Below are 21,867 nucleotides of genomic sequence, written 5' to 3' on the forward strand. Positions count from 1 at the left end.
CCCTTCCCCCACTCCTCCCCCCTTCCCCTTCCCCTTCCCCCACTCCTCCCCCCTTCCCCTTCCCCACTCCTCTCCCCTTCCCCCACTCCTCCCCCCTTCCCCTTCCCCCACTCCTCCCCCCTTCCCCTTCCCCCACTCCTCCCCCCTTCCCCTTCCCCCACTCCACCCCCCTTCCCCTTCCCCCACTCCTCCCCCTTCCCCCACTCCTCCCCCTTCCCCTTCCCCCACTCCTCCCCCTTCCCCCACTCCTCCCCCCTTCCCCCACTCCTCCCCTTCCCCCACTCCTCCCCCCTTCCCCCACTCCTCCCCCTTCCCCCTCCTCCCCACTCCTCCCCCTTCCCCCACTCCTCCCCCCTTCCCCTTCCCCCACTCCTCCCCCCTTCCCCTTCCCCCACTCCCCCCCTTCCCCTTCCCCCACTCCTCCCCCTTCCCCCACTCCTCCCCCTTCCCCCTTCCCCCACTCCTCCCCTTCCCCTTCCCCCACTCCTCCCCCTTCCCCTTCCCTCCCCACTCCTCCCCTTCCCCCACTCCTCCCCCTTCCCCCACTCCTCCCCCCTTCCCTTCCCCACTCCTCCCCCTCCCTTCCCCACTCCTCCCCCTTCCCTCCCACTCCTCTCCCCCTTCCCCTCCCCCACTCCTCCCCCTTCCCCTTCCCCCACTCCTCCCCCTCCCCTTCCCCACTCCTCCCCCTTCCCCTTCCCCACTCCTCCCCCTTCCCCTTCCCCCACTCCTCCCCCTTCCCCCACTCCTCCCCCTTCCCCTTCCCCCACTCCTCCCCCTTCCCCCACTCCTCCCCCTTCCCCACTCCTCCCACTCCTCCCGCCTTCCCCCACTCCTCCCCCCTTCCCCTTCCCCCACTCCTCCCCCCTTCCCCTCCCCCACTCCTCCCCCTTCCCCTTCCCCCACTCCTCCCCCTTCCCCTTCCCCCACTCCTCCCCTTCCCCCACTCCTCCCTCCCTTCCCCGCTCCTCCCCTTCCCCCACTCCTCCCCACTCCTCCCCCTTCCCCTACTCCTCCCCTTCCCCTTCCCCCACTCCTCCCCTTCCCCCACTCCTCCCCCCTTCCCCCACTCCTCCCCCTTCCCCCACTCCCCCCCTTCCCCTTCCCCCACTCCCCCCCGCTTCCCCTTCCCCTTCCCCCACTTCTCCCCACTGCTCCCCTTCCCCACTCCTCCCCACTCCTCCCCCTTCCCCCACTCCTCCCCCTTCCCCTTCCCCCACTCCTCCCCCCTTCCCCTACTCCTCCCCCCTTCCCCTTCTCCCCCCTTCCCCTTCACCCACTCCTCCCCCCTTCCCCACTCCTCCCCCCTTCCCCTTCCCCCACTCCTCCCCCCTTCCCCCACTCCTCCCCCTTCCCTTCCCCCACTCCTCCCCCTTCCCCTTCCCCCACTCCTCCCCTTCCCCTTCCCCCACTCCTCCCCCCTCCCCCTTCCCCCACTCCTCACCACTCCCCCTTCCCCCACTCCTCCGCACTCCTCCCCCTTCCTCCCCTTCCCCTTCCCCCACTCCTCCCCTTCCCCTTCCCCCACTCCTCCCCCTTCCCCCACTCCTCCCCCCTTCCCCCACTCCTCCCCCTTCCCCTTCCCCCACTCCTCCCCTTCCCCTTCCCCTTCCCCCACTGCTCCCCACTCCTCCCCCTTCCTCCCCTTCCCCTTCCCCCACTCCTCCCCTTCCCCCACTCCTCCCCCTTCCCCCACTCCTCCCCCTTCCCCTTCCTCCACTACTCCCCCTTCCCCTTCGCCCACTCCTCCCCCCTTCCCCTTCCCCCACTCCTCCCCCCTTCCCCTTCCCCCACTCCTCTCCCCTTCCCCTTCCCCCACTCCTCTCCCCTTCCCCCACTCCTCTCCCCTTCCCCCACTCCTCTCCCCTTCCCCCACTCCTCTCCCCTTACCCTTCCCCCACTCCTCCCCTCCTCCCCTCATCCCCTTCCCCCACTCCTCCCCTCCTCGCCCCTTCCCCTTCCCCTTCCCCCACTCCTCCCCTCTTCCCCTTCCCCTTCGCCCACTCCTCCCCCTCCCCCCACTCCTCCCCGTTCCCCCACTCCTCCCCCCTTCCCCCACTCCTCCCCTCCTCGCCCCTTCCCCTTCCCCCACTCCTCCCCCTCCCCCCACTCCTTCCCCCTCCCCCCACTCCTTCCCCTTCCCCCACTCCTCCCCTCACTCCTCCCCCTCCCCCCACTCCTTCCCCCTCCCCTCACTCCTTCCCCTTCCCCCACTCCTCCCCTCCTCGCCCCTTCCCCTTCCCCCACTCCTCCCCCTCCCCCCACTCCTCCCCCTCCCCCTTCCCCTTCCCCCACTCCTCCCCCTTCCCCCACTCCTCCCCCCCACTCCTCCCCCTTCCCCACTCCTCCCCCCCACTCCTCCCCCTTCCCCACTCCTCCCCCCCACTCCTCCCCCCTTCCCCACTCCTCCCCCCCACTCCTCCCCCCTTCCCCACTCCTCCCCCCCACTCCTCCCCCCCACTCCTCCCCCCTTCCCCACTCCTCCCCCCTTCCCCTTCCCCCACTTCTCCCCCCTTCCCCTACTCCTCCCCCCTTCCCACACTCCCCCCTTCCCCACCCCCCTTCCCACCCCCCCTACCCCCCCTTCAGATGGCTTGCATTCCAGGTTGCTAAGGGAATTGGGGGAGGAGATAGCAGAAGGGCTTGCCATAATTTTCCAATCTTCCATAGACGGGGAGGTGCCTCAGGATTGTAAAATGGCAAATGTGACACCATTGTTCAGGAAAGGGTGTAAGGACAATCCTAATAACTACAGGCCGGTCCGTTTAACATCAATGGTGGGTAAAGTTTTAGAAACAATAATCAAGGAAAAAATGAATGGGCACTTGGAGAGGTTTAAGCTAATTAAGGAGAGCCAACATGGATTTGTAAAAGGCAAATTGTGTTTGACTAATCTAATTGAATTTTTTGATGAAGTAACAGGGAGGATTGATATAGAGAATGCAATGGATGTTGTCTACATGGATTTTCAGAAGGCGTCTGACAAAGTACCACACAGAAGGCTGGTTAACAAATTCGAGGCTCATGGAATGGGTGGGTCAGTGGCAGCTTGAATAAGGAATTGGCTTAAGAACAGAAAACAGCGAGTTGTGGTAAATGGCTGTTTTTCAGACTGGAGGATAGTAGACAGTGGTGTTCCCCAAGGGTCAGTGCTGGGGCCACTGCTTTTTTTGATATATATAAATGACCTGGATATTGGAATACAGAGTAGAATTTCTAAATTTGCCGCTGAAACTGTAATGTTATCTTAATAACGTAATTACGAGTCTCCCAAGCAGTTGTAGTGGAGTGCCATTTATTCAGTCCTGACTCTGTGTCTCTAGTACAGTATTTGAAGCATGGCCAAGATGGCGTCGGATTCCGCCCCCGGATATGACATCAGCCGTCAACCAGCTGTCAATCAAACCCTGCTGTCTTTACGACAGCTACGGTTATCCGTACATCTTCCCCCTTCAATGAAGACATAACACAGTAACAACATAACATAACATAACACATAGAACACTTGTTAACATCATATAGAAACAGTCAGTGTAACTACACCATTGAACTAATTGCAGGTAGGTATAAACCTTACCCACACCCAGGAGTCCATTAACTGTTTACAGTCTTATCAATCCCTGTCTACAGGTCAAGTTTAACTACAGGCTTTCTGGTGCGCTGTGACCTGCGTGGCTGAATGGATGTTTGCTGAACTACCCCAGTTGTATCCCTTAAGTTCATGTCTGTACCACACAGGTCCCTTGTCACATTATCACTACTGTGTCCTTCGTCACTTTGTGGCATTTCCCTCATCTCGTCTCTTTGTGGCATTTCCCTCATCTCGTCATCCTTTCCGTCCTCCTGAGGCTGAAAGGTCTCTGTGGTTTTCAGTAGGTGCCTCCTGTTTCTGTGAAACACATTGCCGTTCTCTGTCATGACACTGTATGACCTGGGGACGACCTGTTGTAGAACGATGGCTCTTTTAGGCCATGACTCAGGCCCTTCAATGCGAACTATATCTTTCTCCTGTAGAGGCACTAGTGTAGTGGCTGTGCGGTCATGAAGTGTTTTTTGTTTCTGTTGTAGTTTCCGAGCCTTGTCTGCCCACATCTCATCTCTGTGGTCAGGTGTGACATACCTGGGAAGTCGTGTACGGATTTTCCGACCCAGTAAGAGCTCAGCTGGAGACTTGCCACTTGCGGGCCCGCCCTGTACGACATCAGGGCCAGATATGGGTCAGTGTTGCTGTGTGCTGCTTTCTTTAATAGTCTTTTCACAATCTGTACCCCGTTCTCCGCTTTTCCATTAGCCTGAGGATAGAGCGGACTGGAGGTTACATGATTAAACTCATACTCTGAAGCAAATGACTGAAACTCATGACTGGCATAGGGAGGGCCATTATCAGAGACCAGGGTTAGAGGGATGCCCTGCCTGGCAAAGATTGACTTCAGGTGAGTTATCACAGCTCTTGATGTGGTACTGGACAAGAGAGCCATCTCCAGATAATTGGAATAATAATCAATAACTAACAAATAGTCTTTTCCTTCATAGTGAAATATATCAGTTCCGACCTTTCCCAAAGTTGTGATGGGAGCTCTGTGGTAATGAGGGGCTCTTTTGTTTGCTTGTAGTGATACTCCTGACATGTAGCACACTCGCTGATCAACTGGTCAATATCAGAGTTCATGTTTGGCCAGTAGAGTGCCTCACGTGCTCTCCTTTTTGACTTTTCTGCACCCAGGTGCCCTTCATGTATCCTGTTGAGCATTTCTCGTCGCACTTAAGCAGTAGTCCATTGACCACAGAGAGCTCAGACTGAATGTGATAATATTGTTTACATGATCCTTTCTTCCAGCCCTCTTGAAGATTTCTCATTACTTTACTGAGGACTGGGTCCTTTGATGTCTCTGTGACTATCACTGATAGTTGTTCCTGTGTGGCGGGCAATGCTGCGTAGACCATATTCACATGAAGAGCCACATCCTCTTCTGATTCACTGTTTTGTGTGGCGTAAGGCGCAGCCTGGATAGTGTGTCTGCAATGAACATGTGTGTCCCTGGCACATATGTTAGCTCAACATCATAACGTTGAAGTCTCATCATTAGGCGTTGTATCCGTGGTGACATGTCACACAGATTCTTCTTTGCGATCCCTAGCAGTGGCTTATGGTCCATTTCTAGGATAACCTTGGGAAGACCATAGATGTAGGTATGAAATTTTTCACACCCAAATGCCAAGCCAAGGCACTACTTCTCGATTTGCACGTACCGGCACTCTGTAGCCGTCATGGAGCGTGACGCATATGCCACTGGTCGCCATTCTCCTTCATCTTCCTGTAGAAGGACAGCCCCTAATCCATTCTTAGGGGCATCTGTGGACACTTTTGTCCTCTTTTTAGGGCAGAAGAACTTCAGTAGGGGTTCACTTGCTAGAATGTGTAGCAGCCCCTTCCATTCTCTCTCATGTTCATGTCCCCATTGGAACTCTGTCTCTTGGTGCAGCAGTTTTCTCAGATGAACAGTTTTCACTGCTAGATTTGGAATGAATTTTCCTAGGTAGTTAACCATGCCAAGGGCCCGCTGAACCCCTTTCTTGTCCTTTGGTTTCCCCATGTCATGTATAGCCTTTACCTTTGACTTGTCTGGCTGAATCCCCTCTGTAGAGATCTTGCCTCCAAGGAATGTGATTTCATTGACACTGAACTGACATTTGTCTTTATTTAGTTTGAGTCCATACTGCTGTATTCTCTGAAGTGTTTTCTCCAGTCTGGTGTCGTGCTCCCCGAGTGGAGCCCCATACTACCAGATCATCCACGTACACCCGCAATCCCTCCAGGCCCTCGATGATTTGCTCCATTGCTCTGTGAAAGATTTCTGGGGCGGAGCTAATACCAAAGGGCAGACGCTGGTAGGAGTATTGACCAAACGGGGTGTTAAAAGTGCACAGCTTAGCACTTTCTTCATCAAGTTTCAACTGCCAGAAACCATGCGAGGCGTCCATCTTGGAGAAGACTTTCACTTCTGTCATTTCGCTGACTATTTCCTCTCTCTTTGGAATTTGGTAGTGCTCTCTTTTGATATTGGTGTTAAGGTCCTTGGGATCCATGCAGACACACAATTTATCAGTTTTCTTTGAATTGACGCAGACCATGGAATTTACCCAGTCAGTTGGTTCCTCAATCTTCTTTATGACGGCTAGTCCCTCCATGCGGTCTAGCTCTTTCCTCAGTTTTTCACGGAGAGCCACTGGAACTCTCCTGGGTGCGTGAATCACAGGTTGTGCATCCTCTCTCAGTTTGATGGAGTATGTAAAGGGCAGTGCTCCGAAACCCTGAAATACATCTGCATATTTGTGTGCTATAGTCTCATGAGTCAGATTTGTACTATCTTGGGGGGCACTCTGCACACAGTTCTGTTCATTGATAGTATAGACTCGTTTTACCAAGCCCAAATCCACACAGGTCTTATCCCCCAACAGTGACTCATGTCCTTCAGGCACTATAACAAAGGTCAAAGGGTGAATGTGATGTTTTACCTTAACATTCAGCCTACACGTTCCTTTTGTTTCAATGCTTTGTCCATTGTATGCCTTCAAAGACACTGTCTTGTTCAGTATTTTAGGTCGCACTTTGAGATTCCGTGCATCACTCCAACTTATGAGGTTTGCCTTAGCACCTGTATCTAGCTTAAAGGGAACAATGGTGCCATTTACCAGCAAGGGAGCTATCCAAACTTCAGTCTTTGGTCCTACAGAGTGCACTTCATTAGCATTTTTGCGCTGTTTTGACTCATTTTGCACCATTCCAACAAACAAAGTCTCTGCTCCTGTCTCTTCAGTCTCAATAGCATGCACTGTCTTTTTACCTTCAGTTTTCTCTTCCCAAAAACACACCTTGGCAAAGTGATTCCTGTCTTTACATTTTGCACAGTTCTTCCCATAAGCAGGACACTGTCCGGTTACGTGTTTATTACCGCACCGTCTGCATTCATAAGGCGTCATCATCTTGAACTCTGTGGGCCCTTGTGTCCCTTTTGTGTACCACACCCACCGGCAGGTTTTTCAGCCCCAGGGCGGTCCCGCCCGCTGCTGTGCTGCTCCCTTCGAAAGTTTTCGTGTGCATGGCTGAGAGTTCACTAGCGTGACATATTTTCACTGCTGCATCCAAATTTAGGTCATTGTCTCTAAGCATTCTCTCCCTCACCTTCTTGTCGAGTATTCCAAAAACGACTTGATCGCGTATCATCGATTCCTTCAGGTCCCTAAAGTTGCATGTTTGTGCTTTTATTTTCAAGTCCATCAAAAAAACATCAAAGGATTCTCCTTGCTTTTGCACGCGGGAGTGAAACACGAATCTCTCATACGTTTCATTCTTTTTTGGAGTGCAGTATTCGTCGAACCGTTCTATCACCTTGTCCAGATCATAATTGTAATGTATGTACCTTTAAGGGGGGAACTACTTTCTACAGCTCATGGACACTGTAGTACCGGCAGTGACCACACCTGTATATAACGCTGAGTAGTAATCTGTTGTTTCAGTTGCAGTTTGAACCACGTTGAGTAAACACCTGTTGTACCGTTCTCTGCAGTCGGTTTCTTATTATACACGGACGTAACATTGGCGACGAGGCAGGTTCGAACCTACCTGCAACTCTGCATCACCTCCCGGGGATTCGTTCCTGGAGATCAGTGGCTTGGAGGTCAAGGGCAGAGACTCGGGCGTCGACCACGGGCAACCGCCCAGTCATCTAGCAGAGACCCGAGAATTGCGGGGGAGGCTGTCAAGAGCCAGGCTTGGCTTTCCAGTCGAGGTGGTCCAGCGAAACGAGCTTGCAACAGGTAGTGCGCAGACCCTTCCCGGACGGCGGCGGGCTAGAGCCCGACCGAGCGGCACAGCAAAGGGCCGAGCAGCGTCGACGGGGAGAGAAAGGGCAGAGTGCACAGGGCGCAGCCGGTGTTCAGGGGCCGAGCAGCGTCAGAGAGAGGGAGGGAGAGACGCGCAGAAACCCGCGAGGTGCCGCCATTGCCATGAGGACTGCCCCGAGCGGCGTCGGCAGCAGCGGGGGAGGAAGGAAAGTGCGGGAGACGCCATTTTAAGCCATTGGGAGACGCCATTTTAAACCACACCCAAAATGCCGAAGAGTGGCAGTATCACCGCATTTGACAATGAAGTCGAAGATTGGACTACATATGTCGAATGAATAGAGGTGTACTGCAAGGCAAATGAGGTGTTAGATGACAAGAAAGCGTCGGTATTGTTAAATTTAATGGGTGCAAAGACATATGGTTTATTACGAAATCTAGTAACCCCAACGAAGCCAATGGAAAAGAGTTTTGAAGACATAGTAATGATACTAAAGGAACATTTAAACCCCACACCGCTGCTGATAGCAGAAAGATTCAAGTTTCACAAACGGAACCAGCATAAGGATGAAAGCAATGCTGATTATTTAACAGAACTGCGCAAACTATCGAAACACTGCCAGTTTGGAGCGGGACTGGCAGATACCTTAAGGGACAAGTTTGTGTGTGGGCTTCAAAGTGAAGGAACCCAGAAACGGCTTTTATCTGAAAAGGACCTTACACTGGAAAAGGCTTTCAGCATTGCGGTATCATATGAAGCAGCAGCACGGGGCGCTGCAGAGATACAACAGAGACTGCAAGAATATGGCACAAACGAAATGTCATATGGAACAGAGAAGTGCTATCGCTGCGGCAGAACAACACACGACCAGAATGATTGCTGGTTCAAAGACAAAGTGTGCAGACAGTGTGGAAAAGTAGGACACATAGCACAAATCTGCAGGTCGGGAAAGAAAACCAGCAATAAGAAACCGACCAAAGGGAAGTACAAGAAGGTACATAAGATAACGGAGAATAGTTCAGATGAACAAAAGAGTGATAACGACTCCGAAAGCAGGGAACTGAGTTGTCTGAAACTACATAATGTGATCACAACGGAGGATCACCGAACCATTTGGGTCACTCTCAAGATAGCAGGAGTCCAGGTAAAGATGGAATTGGACACAGGATCAGCCCTAACGGTCATAAACCGACGGGACTACGAGCGGCTATTCTCACACATACCCTTGAGAGACACAAAAATTATTTTGAAGGCGTACACGGGGCAAAAAGTCTACCCCAAAGGAAAAATAAGGGTGACCGTTATATATAACGGTAAGGAAACACCAAAACTAGACCTGTATGTATTGCAAGATGGAGGACCACCATTATTGGGATGTGAATGGATCCGGAAAATACAACTGGATTGGCATTCCATACAGGCACTGACTGTGGCTGACAAAAAGGATGACGACGTCACACCTGGGCGACTGTCAAAGATCCTAACTGACGCAAAAGAAGTGTTCCAGCAAGGACTCGGCACACTAAAAGGCATGACAGCGACGATTAAAATTGAAGAAAACGCAAGCCCAATATTTTTTAAGGCCAGACCGCTACCTTATGCGATCCGCCCAGCTGTCGAAGCAGAGCTGGAGAGTCTGGAACGTTCAGGTGTACTGTCCAAGGTAGACTGGAGCGAGTGGGCTACACCCATCGTCCCTGTGATGAAAAAGTCGTTGAGCAGCACGCCTGGGGAACCAAGGAAGGTTCGCATCTGTGGGGACTTTAAGGTAACAGTGAACCCGGTCCTTCACACCGTACAATATCCACTTCTGCAGATTGAAGATATTTTCGCCTCGCTATCTGGAGGGAAACGCTTCACTAAGATTGATCTGGCCCAGGCGTATCTGCAAATGGAGGTAGAAGAAGCATCAAAAAAATACCTCACAATCAACACCCATAAAGGTCTCTACCAATACAACTGGCTGGTATTCGGGGTAGCATCAGCTCCGGCTATTTGGCAGAGGGCAATGGAACAAGTCCTACAAGGGATCCCAGGGACCCAGTGTTATTTGGATGACATCCTGGTCACGGGCGAAAATGACAGTGATCACCTTGCCAACCTGGAGCAGGTGCTCACTAGATTGCAGGAATATGGGCTCCGAGCTAACCGCCCCAAATGCGAGTTTTTTAGAAAACAGATCTCGTATTGTGGCCACGTTATCGATAAAGATGTGTTACATAAGTCCCCAGAGAAGATTGAGGCAGTAGTCAAGGCTCCAGCACCAGAAAATGTGTCACAACTGAGGTCGTTCCTCGGGCTGGTAAACTACTACCATAAGTTCTTGCCAAATTTGTCGACAATACTACACCCACTGAACACCCTACTGCAAACTGGGGTGCCATGGAAGTGGAATCACGAATGTAGACGAGCTTTCCAGAAGAGCAAAGCACTAATCACATCGAAAGAGGTATTGGCCATTACAACCCAGCATTACCAATTCAGTTGGCATGTGATGCGTCACCCTACGGCATTGGAGCGGTGCTGTCGCACAAATTCTCGGACGGCTCAGAGAGGCCAATAGCCTTTGCATCACGATCACTAACCTCAGCTGAGCGTAACTACGCCCAGATTGACAGGAAGGCCCTCAGCCTAGTGTGGGGAGTGAAAAAGTTCAATCACTATCTGCACGGGCAGAAATTCACCTTGCTGACTGATCACCAGCCTCTTGTCTCCATTTTTAATCCGAAGAAGGGCGTTCCGGTGATGACTGTGCAACAACTACAAAGATGGTTCCTCTTTCTAGGGGTGCACCACTATGAGATTGAATATAAGGGCACGAAACAGCATGGAAATGCTGATGGGCTAGCATGCCTGCCACTGCCTACTGTGGAGGAAGCACCAGCAGTGGATCCTGTCGAAATATTCCATTCGACTATAGTTGAATACCTACCAGTAACTAACGCTTGTATCGAAAAGGAAACCCGAAATGACCCGACACTGTCTCGGGTATATGATTTGACGGTGAAGGGATGGCCAGCACATGGCGACTCACTGTTGCCAACATTCTCGACAAGGAGAGAACAGCTGTCAGTGTGCCGGGGGACCTTGATGTGTGGATCCCGAGTGGTAATTCCACCCAAGTTAAGGGATAGAGTGCTCAATGAGCTTCATGAGGGTCATCTGGGAGGGGTAAAAATGAAAAGCCTAGCCAGGGCTTATGTGTGGTGGCCGGGAATTGATAAAGAAATCGAGGACCTGACCAAGAGCTGCTCAGGATGCCAGAAAGTCCAAAATGCACCACCACAGGACCCTCTACACCCATGGGAGTGGCCCTCATCTCCATGGCAACAAGTGCATTTTGATTTTGCTGGTCCATTCATGGACTCAATGTTTTTAATAGCCGTGGATGCGCACTCGAAATGGCCTGAGGTCATCAAAATGTCCTCCACCACCACGGAGAAAACTATTGCAGTCCTACGGACCATTTTTGCCAGGAATGGCTTGCCAGAACAGATTTGCTCTGACAACAGACCACAGTTTGTGTCCGAAGAGTTCCGGAGGTTCTTGAAAAAGAATGGGGTAAGGCATTACACATCCGTCCCGTATCATCCAGCCACAAATGGATTGGCTGAGAGATTCGTACAAACCTTTAAGAAGGCAATAAAGGCTATGTACAATGACAACAGTCCGCTGCAGCACAAGGTGGACAATTTCCTGTTCGCCTACCGGAATGCGACACATGCAGTCACCAACCAGGCCCCAGCCATGATGTTCTTTAACCGAAGGTTAAGATCTCGCCTGGATTTGCTCAGGCCAAACGTACGAAGAGATGTTGAGGGCAAGCAATTCCAGCACATCCATGAGAAGCCAACAAGGAGCTTCAATGTAGGGCAACCAGTCTTGGCCCGCGACTACCGAACAGAAAAATGGCAGCCAGGAACGATATGCACACGGCAGGGCCCACTAATGTACACAGTGGACGTTGGGGAGAGCATCGTGAGACGCCATGCTGACCAGATCCTAGAGTCACAGGAACAAGTCAACCCCATGCCTCGCCCATACGTACCTAGTGATGAACCCGACGTACAGGTAGCATCTACCCCAGAAACAGTAGCATCGGAAGCTGATGAACCAACCGACGACAGGGGGCCAGAATCGCCTCCGCACCAAGAGCAAGACACTCGGGAAAGGCGCTATCCAGAAAGGATCAGGAAGCCTCCCCAAAGACTGAATTTATAAATAGACTATTTTCAGCTAATGTTGCATGTTAAAAGTGTTAATTGTAATTAGTTTGATATTTAATTGTTAAATGAGTGTTATGGTACTGTTAATCTAAAAGGGGAGGAATTGTATTGTATGTACCTTTAAGGGGGGAACTACTTTCTACAGCTCATGTATACTGTAGTACCGGCAGTGACCACACCTGTATATAACCCTGGGTAGTAATCTGTTGTTTCAGTTGCAGTTTGAACCACGTTGAGTAAACACCTGTTGTACCGTTCTCTGCAGTCGGTTTCTTATTATACACGGACGTAACAATTTTGATCATCTTTGGCTGCAAACGTAAATGTGTTAAACAACTCGATTGCCTGCGAGCCAGCCATTGTTAGCAACAAAGCTACTTTACGTGTTCCAGAGCTAGTCGAAGCGTCAATCGCTGTAAGGTAGAGAAGAAAGCGTTGCTTGAAGACACGCCAATTTTCATCCACATTTCCTTCTAGTTGCAGGCTAGCCGGAGGTTTTATTCCTTCCATTGTTGTAGTATGTCCTTATCATGAGTTCTATAAATCCTGGTACCATGTAATGTTATCTTAATAACGTAATTACGAGTCTCCCAAGCAGTTGTAGTGGAGTGCCATTTATTCAGTCCTGACTCTGTGTCTTGTAGTACAGTACTTCAAGCATGGCCAAGATGGCGTCAGATCCCGCCCCCGGATATGACGTCAGCTGTCAATCAAACCCCGCTGTCTTTACGACAGCAACGGTTATCCGTACAGACACCAAACTTGGGGGTGTGGCAAACAGTGATGATATCAATCGACTGCAACAGGACATACAATGGCTAGCAGAATGGGCAGACAAGTGGCAGATGGAATTTAGTACAGAGAAGAGTGAGGTGATGCATTTTGGCAGAAGGAACAGGGAGAGGCAATATACACTTAATGGCACAGTTTTAAACAGTGTGCAGGGACAGAGGGACCTGGGGGTTAATATGCATAGGCCCCTGAAGGTGGCAGGACATAGTGAGAGAGTGGTTAACAAAGCATATGGGATCTTAAGAACATAAGGAACATAAGAAATAGGAGCAGAAGTAGGCCAATCGGCCCCTCGAGCCTACTCCACCATTCAATAAGATCATGGCCGATCTGATCCTAACCTCAAATCTTCTATCACTCTCCATCGCACCCGAACCCATGTGATCTCCCGGGAGAGGCGAAAAACCAGATAAAAACCCAATGGCCAATTTGGGAGAAAAAATCTGGGAAATTCCTCTCCGACCCATCTAGGCGATCGAAACTCTTCCAGGAGATCACTCTGTCCCTATATTTTCTACAGTACTTACCTTCTGTAAAGGCGATCTCCACCCCAGCCAGGAACAGGAATAAAACCATCTCCTGAAATCTAACAGAATTAGAACACAAGAAGTAGGAGCAGAACCAGGCTACATGGCCCCTGGGCCCGCTCCACTACCCACAGGGCCATGACCATTCCGAACCGAGACTCATGTCCAATTTCCTGCCTGCTCCCCGTAACCCTTAATTCCCTTTACTTCTAGGAAACTATCTATTTCTGTTTTAAATTTATTTAATGATGTAGCTTCCACAGCTTTCTGGGGCAGCAAATTCCACAAACCTACCACCCTCTGAGTGAAGAAGTTTCTCCTCATCTCCGTTTTGAAAGAGCAGCCCCTTATTTTAAGATTATGCCCCCTAGTTCTAGTTTCACCCATCATTGGGAACATCCTCACCGCTTCCACCCGATCAAGTCCCTTCACAATCTTATATGTTTCAATAAGATCGCCTCTCATTCTTCTGAACTCCAATGAGTAGAGTCCCAATCTACTCAACCTCTCCTCATAGGACCACCCCCTCAACCCCGGGATTAACCGAGTGAACCTTCTTTGTACTGGGCTTCATAAATAGAGGTATTGAGTACAAAAGTAGAGAAGTTATGCTGAACCTTTATAAAGCTCTGGTTAGGCCACAACTAGCATCCAGTTCTGGTCACCACACCTTCGGAAGGATGTGTAGGCCCTTGAGAGCGTGCAGAGGAGATTTACTAGAATGGTTCCAGGGATGGGGGATCATCGCTTCAAGGACAGGTTGGAGAAGCTGGATTTGTTTTCATTAGAGCAAAGGAGGTTGAGGGGTGATTTGATAAGAGGTGTACAAAATTATGATGGGTTTGGATAGGCTAGATGGGGAAAGTCTGTTCCCACTAGTTGATGACACAGGTTTAAGGTTTTGGGCAAGTGTGAGGAAAAACCTTTTTTACGCAGCGAGTGGTGATGACCTGGAATTCACTGCTGATGGAAGTGGTGGAAGCGGAGACACTCAATGTTTTCAAGGGGAGACTGGATAGGCGCTTCAGGAAAATAAACTTGCCGGGCTACAGGGATAGAGTGGGGGAATGGGACTGACTGGATTGCTCTACAGAGAGCCGGCACGGACTCAATGGGCTGAATGGCCTCCTTCTGTGCCGTTATGACTCTGTGACTCTATGTCTGATCCTGATAGAAACATAAAAACATAGAAGATAGGAGCAGGAGATCCCCTCTCATTCTTCTAAACTCCAGCGAGTACAAGCCCAATCGACCCAATCTCTCCTCATACGTCATTCCTGCCATCCCAGGTATCAGTCTGGTGAATCTTCACTGCATTCCTTCCATGGCAAGAACATCCTTCCTCAGATAAGGCGACCAAAACTGCACACGATACTCAAGATGTGGTTGACGTGCCTCAATAACTTCAAGACTCGAAGTTAGCAGAATAAAACAAGGCTTTTATTAGCAAAGAAAAGATGCCGGTGGCTGCACCTAGTTTCACCTGGCGTGCTGCTGTTCTACTGCAGGACAAGCCTGGACTTGTCTTAAGTAGGGCCAGGTATGGGCGGAGCCGACACACAAAGGGGGCGGTGCCCTATACACAATACAAGGTACAAACACCGGAGCAGGCAATACAATATATACAGTTAACTACAGAGTCTGATGAATGACATATTTCATCACATTCACCCCTTCTACAGATTTAGTCTGTCTGGGAGTGTGATAGTCCTCTGTGACCGACGTAACGGTTGCGGTGCCGCGGGTGCCGGCTGGGTGTCCCGGGTGGTCTCCTGGGTCTCTGCCGGGGGCACCACTGGGGTTGTTGACGGAGTAGGTGGTGGGGGAGTAGGTGGTGGGTGTACCGTTGACTGGTGTTCTTCCGGGGGTGATGAAAAATTAGTGGGTAGATAATAGTTGTTGTGGTTGTTGTTGTTGTTGTTGTAGTCGTTGTCGTTGTTGCTGTTGTTACCGGCTGGGGCGAGGTCTTTTATGGACACAGTGTCCTCCCGTCCGTCGGCATGCCGGACATACGCATATTGTGGGTTGGCGTGGAGCAGGTGCACTGGCTCCACGAGGGGGTCCGTCTTGTGGCCCCTCACATGCTTCCGCAAAAGTACCGGACCTGGGGTGGAGAGCCATGACGGTATGGATACGCCTGAGGTGGATTTCCGGGGAAACACAAACATTAGCTCATGAGGCGTGGCATTAGTGGCGGTACACAATAGTGACCGTATTGAGTGGAGCACATCTGGGAGGACTTCCTGCCAGCGGGAGATAGGGAGGCCCTTGGTCCTTAGAGTTAGGGTGACTGCCCTCCATACTGTCCCGTTCTCTCGCTCCACCTGACCGTTACCCCGGGGGTTGTAGCTGGTGGTACGGCTCGTGGCAATCCCCTTGGACAGCATGTACTGGCATAGCTCTTCACTCATGAAGGCCGCCCCCCTATCCGTGTGGATATAGCTTGGCATACCGAACAGGCAGAACAGGCTGTTGAGGCATTTAATGACCGTGGCGCTGGTCATGTCTGGGCAGGGGAAGGCGAATGGGAAACGGGAGTATTCGTCCACAATGTTCAGGAAGTAAACATTGCGGTCGGCGGACGGGAGGGGGCCCTTGAAATCTAAGCTAAGCCGCTCAAAGGGCCGTGTAGCTTTGATTAGGTGGGCTCTATCAGGGCGGTAGAACCGAGGCTTGCACTCAGCGCAAGTGTGGCAGTTCCTGGTCAGAGACCGAACTTCCTCAATTGAGTAGGGTAAGTTGCGGGACTTCATGAAGTGGAACAGCCGTGTGACCCCTGGGTGGCAGAGGTCGTTGTGGAGGGTCTGTAGCCGATCCCCGGTGGCGTTGGCACACATCCCTCGTGAGAGGGCGTCGGGGGATTCGTTAAGGGCCCCCGGCCGGTATATGATGTCGTACTCGAAGGTGGAGAGCTCGATCCGCCACCTAAGAATCTTATCATTTTTAATCTTCCCCCTCTGTTTATTATTGAACATAAACGCTACCGACCGCTGGTCAGTAAGTAGGGTGAAGCGTTTGCCGGCTAGGTAGTGCCGCCAGTGGCGCACTGCCTCCACGATGGCTTGGGCCTCCTTTTCCACAGAGGAGTGTCTGATCTCGGGCCCCTGGAGGGTCCTCGAGAAGAAAGCTACGGGCCGCCCTGCCTGGTTGAGGGTGGCCGCCAAGGCAAAGTCAGACACATCACTTTCCACTTGAAAAGGGAGTGTTCTCGTCCACTGCCTGTAGCGTGGCCCGCTCAATATCCTGCTTAATGCTTTTGAAGGCAGCATGGGCCTCAGCAGAGAGCGGGAAAAAGGATGCTTTCAAGAGGGGACGGGCTTTATCGGAGTAGTTAGGGACCCATTGGGCATAATACGAGAATAACCCCAGGCACCTTTTCAGGGCTTTGGGAGTGTTGGGCAGGGGCAGCTCCCGTAGGGGGCGCAATCGGTCGGGGTCTGGTCCGATTTCCCCATTCTCCACCACGCTGCCTAGTATGCAAAGGCGCGTGGTGTTGAAAACGCACTTGTCCTTGTTGTAGGTGAGGTTGAGTTTTTGTGCGGTTTTCAGAAACCTCGCGAGGTTTGAGTCGTGGTCCTGCTGGTTGTGGCCGCAGATGGTGACATTGTCGAGATAGGGGAAGGTTGCCTGCAAGTGGTGGTCATCGACCATGCGGTCCATCTCCCTCTGAAAGACCGACACCCCATTCGTTACCCCAAAGGGGACTCTGAGGAACTGGTAGAGGCGTCCGTTTGCCTCGAAGGCAGTGTACGAACGGTCCTCTGGTCTGATAGGGAGCTAGTGGTACGCTGACTTGAGGTCGATGGTGGAGAACACCCGGTATTGGGCGATTTGGTTCACCATCTCGGATATGCGGGGTAGCGGGTAGGCGTCTAGTTGGGTATAGATGTTGACTGTTTGACTATAGTCAATCACCATCCGCTTCTTCTCGCTACCCCTCACCACCACCACTTGGGCGCGCCACGGGCTGTTGCTGCGTTCAATAATGCGCTCCTTCAGGAGCCTGTCTACCTCGGTCGCGATAAACCGCCTGTCCTCCCAGCTGTACCTCCTGCTTTTGGTCGCTATTGGCCGGCAGTTAGGGGTAAGGTTCGCGAATAGCGAAGGCGGCTTTACCTTCAGGGTAGCCAGACCGCACACTGTGAGGGGCGGCTGGGTCCCACCGAAATTGAGCGTGATGCTTTGGTGGTGGCACTGAAAATCCAGGCCCAAGATCACGCTCACACATAAATCTTTCATAATTAACAGTTTAAAATTATTATACACAGTGTCTTTAACGGACAATCGTACCGCGCAGTAACCCGCAATAGTCAATATCTGGGTTTTGTCGGCCATAGAGATCCTGCCCTGAGTAGGGACTATAGTTAGAGAGAGTCGTTGTACCAGATCAGGGTGAATGAAGCTCTCCGTGCTCCCGCTGTCAATTAAACATTTAATCTTGCACCCGTTTACCTCAATGTCCACCATCGATTTGGATAGTGGGTGCGGTCTGGACTGGTCCACTGTGATCGACGCCACTGTAGGGCCCTGATCGGGACAAGATGGTGGGCCACACGAGGCCGGGTAAGATGGCGTCCACGCTGTCTGCTCGCGAGATGGCGGACCCCACGAGGTCGGACAAGATGGCGTCCAAGATGGCCGCTCCCACGGCGTGCACGCGGCGGTGGCGGTTTTGCCTGCGGGGTTCCCTCTGCACACCTTCCCAAAGTGCCCCTTCTTACCGCACTTAAAGCAGGTGGTGCCTTTCGCCGGGCACAGGTTCCTGGTGTGCTTCGGCTGCCCGCAGAAGTAGCATTTGGGGCCCCGATGCGTCGCGGCGGTCGTAGGGCTTCTGGGGGGAGAGCAGGGCCCCGATGGTGTTGGGCTACCGGGCTGGGAAACAGAGGCGGCGTGGGCCGCGCGGCCTGCCGAGTAGGAGTCAGAGTTCTTCTGAGCCACATCCAACGATCGCGCTGTGTCCACAGCCTGTGTCAGATCTAGGCCCGTTTTCTCTAGCAGTCTCTGCCGGATATAATTAGAGCTAAGGCCTGCGATAAAGGCATCCCGAATCAGCTCGTCTGTGTATACCGTGGCTTTCACGTCTTTGCATTTGCAGTCTTTGCCAAGCACTTTTAGGGTGACTAGAAAGTCCTCTAGCGACTCTCTGGGTCGCTGTGTGCAGGTAGCAAGCAGGTGCCTGGCGTACACTTCGTTGGTAGGCCGCTGATAGTGGGCCTTTAGGATGTTGCAGGCATCCAGGTAGCTGGCGGCATCTTGTATGAGCGGAAAAACCCGGTGGCTTACCCGATTCTGTAGGATCCCGAGTTTCACATCTCCGGTGGCTGTAGAGGCTGTGACGGCTTCGGAGTTGGCCATAAAGAATTCCAAGCACTGGAACCAGTGTCCAAACCGTGCCGATGCATCCGAAGCATGCGGGTCCAAATCCAAGCGTTCCGGTTTCAAAAGTTGATCCATCGTTAAAAGTTTGCTAATAAAATTGACGTGCCTCAATAACTTCAAGACTCGAAGTTAGCAGAATAAAACAAGGCTTTTATTAGCAAAGAAAAGATGCCGGTGGCTGCACCTAGCTTCACCTGCCGTGCTGCTGTTCTACTGCAGGACAAGCCTGGACTTGTCTTAAGTAGAGCCAGGTATGGGCGGAGCCGACACACAAAGGGGGCGGTGCCCTATACACAATACAAGGTACAAACACCGGAGCAGGCAATACAATATATACAGTTAACTACAGAGTCTGATGAATGACATATTTCATCACAGTGGTCTCACCAAGGCCCTGTACAACTGCAGCAAGACATCCTTGTTCCTGTACTCAAAACCTCTTGCTACGAAGGCCAACATACCATTTGCCTTCTTAACCACCTGCTGCACCTGCATGCTTACCTTCAGCGATTGGTGCACAAGGACGCCCAGGTCTCGTAGCACTTCCCCTTCTCCCAATCTACATCCAGGTCATTAGGTAAATGGCCAAGTGAGTATGGTGTTGAAGTGGTTATGTTACTGGAGTTGTGTCGAGTATTTTGAAATGCTCCACAACAGCCACTCAGTTGTATCAAACCGCTATAAAGAAGTACAATAAGAATAAAACTGGAGGGACCACTCAACTTCGACCTAGGCATTGGATTTGGACATGACAAAGGTACACCCAGCCCAGTTAACCCTGCAAAGTCCTCCTCACTAAAATCTGGGAAGTGTGCCAAAGTTGGGAGAGCTGTCCCACAAACTAGTCAACCAAGCACGGTGGCATAGTGGTTAGCACTGTTGCCTCACAGCGCCAGGGACCCAGGTTTGAATCCGGCCTCGGGTGACTGTCTGTGTGGAGTTTGCACATTCTCCCCGTGTTTGCGTGGGTTTCCTCCGGGTGCTCCGGTTTCCTCCCACAGTCCAAAGATGTGCGGGTTAGGTTGATTGGCTATGATAAATTGACCCTTAGTGTTAGGGGGATTAAATACGTGGGGTTACGGGGCTAGGGTGGGATATGTGTTGGTGTAGGGGTTACGGGGATCGGGTGGGATATGTGTCGGTGCAGGCTCGATGGGCCGAAATGGCCTCTATCTGCACTGTGGGGTTTCTGTGATTCTGTGAACAGCCTGACATAGTCATACTCACAGAATCCTATCACCAATCCCTGGGTATGTCCTGCCCCACCAGCAAGACAGACCCATCAGAGATGGTGGCACAGTGGTATACAGTCGGGAAGGAGAGGCCCTGGGAGTTCTCAACATTGATTCCAGACCCCATGAACTCTCATGGCATCAGGTCAAACATGGCTTGGGCTGGATTGAAGCCGAGGTGTCAGTCAGGAGGGCGGCGACACCCTTCCGGGGGCGGAGCTCGGCTCGGCTCTCGGGCGGTGGGTGAGCGAGGGTCGGTGACAGATTGCCGGTGGGTCGGGAGCTGTCAATCACTGGTCGGCAGGTGAGAGCTGCGGCGTGTGTTAGTGCGGCGCTGCACCATTGCCCTGCCCTCGGGACAGTGACCACCACTGGTCCACAACCAAACAACGCCGCCTTTATTTTTAGTTTGTCACCCGATTGTATAGTGCGCGGCTGCATTTAAAATACGTCTTATTCATTTGCAACAATAAATGGAGAGTTGGTGTGCCTCTTGATGCGAGGCCAAGTTTACAGTCGCATACTATATTTTTCGTATTTATGTGAGGGATAACAAGCCAAAGGGGATTGAATTACGGTAAATAACTTGCGTGGTGTGGCCCACGTAACTCGTGAATTGCAGAAGTGAGCGAGTCACATTAGCCGGGGTTTATTTTTGATATAATCTACTGTTCAGCTGAGGCGTATTCTGTTTGGATACCTTGCCATCACTAAGAGAATCAGTCAAGTTTGGACGTGCAGGTTCTGCTGTGTTATTGTCGATCAGTCCAGTTAATCTGGTTTGCGACTGTAAACCATTGAGGATATTACGAAGTTTGTGTTTTCGGTGATCGAGTTGCTCCGCTTTGGTAAAACTTTCTCTGCTCTATCCCAACTATGTATCTCGATTTTAACCTCAGAAGGGCAGTGATTTTTCCTATTTTCTACACCAACAAGTTTTATGAGCTCAGTTGGGGAAAAATATGGTTGTTAAAAGCCTTTATCCTTTCAGGAGCGGTGGTGCCAGTCACCCCCTAACTGGTCTGAAATTCTTACATTCAGGGGTGTTCCGGGACTACCCAGTAACTCTGGTGTAATAATAATATTCCCTTGCGATCTGAACTGGGTATTCGTGTCTTTACTTGATCTTGAGAAACGGATTGAGTAAACACTTGCAGGAAATACTCAGCGGATCTTGAGTTCTGACATCCTGTTATTCTGTCTATGTGGGCCTGTTTCTGCTGAATTGGCAGGACTAAATATTGCCTCTAGAATACATGTGTATATATCCAGTTTAACCCTATACGCTTTAGCTCCCCCAACATGTGGCCTTTGTTCGGTAGGAATTGGTTTGAGACTGTTAAACTCTCTTTACTTAGGATCCTTGCAGCCTGCAGAGAGGAAACTTTAATCCTGTCGTTCTGGGTTGGATTTGAAGCTGGCTCTTTGAGATAAAAGGATAATGTGCCTCAACCACTGAACCATCTACTGCCCATTCTTCTGTCATTTTTAAGCCTGACTGCTATGCTATTATTTACATTGGGCCGGATATTCTGATCCCTATGGGTGGGTACGCGCTGTGTACTCACCCGTAAGGACATCGGAAATGCCGGTTTCAGGCATGCACTGCGCACACGCTGGAAACCAGCATTTGGCTGCCCAGGAGAAGGGCCTCTGCGGGCGGAGAGTTCCGCTTTTTGGAGACCCTTCGCCCGCAGAAAACACTTACAATTCTTGCGCCTGGTAAAAGCAGGCATAAGGTCTGCTTTTACCAGGATAAGAGTTGAAAATTTTTTTTCACTGATTTATCATTTAAAAATACTTTAAAAAAGGTAAGTTTATTTTTAGCCCCGTAAAAGACTTCAATAATTTTTTCCAAAAATCTAAAT

The sequence above is a fragment of the Somniosus microcephalus genome, chromosome 2, assembly GCF_052327205.1.
Source record: "Somniosus microcephalus isolate GS21.2 chromosome 2, FLI_Smic_1.0, whole genome shotgun sequence".
In the NCBI taxonomy this organism is placed as follows: Eukaryota; Metazoa; Chordata; class Chondrichthyes; order Squaliformes; family Somniosidae; genus Somniosus; species Somniosus microcephalus.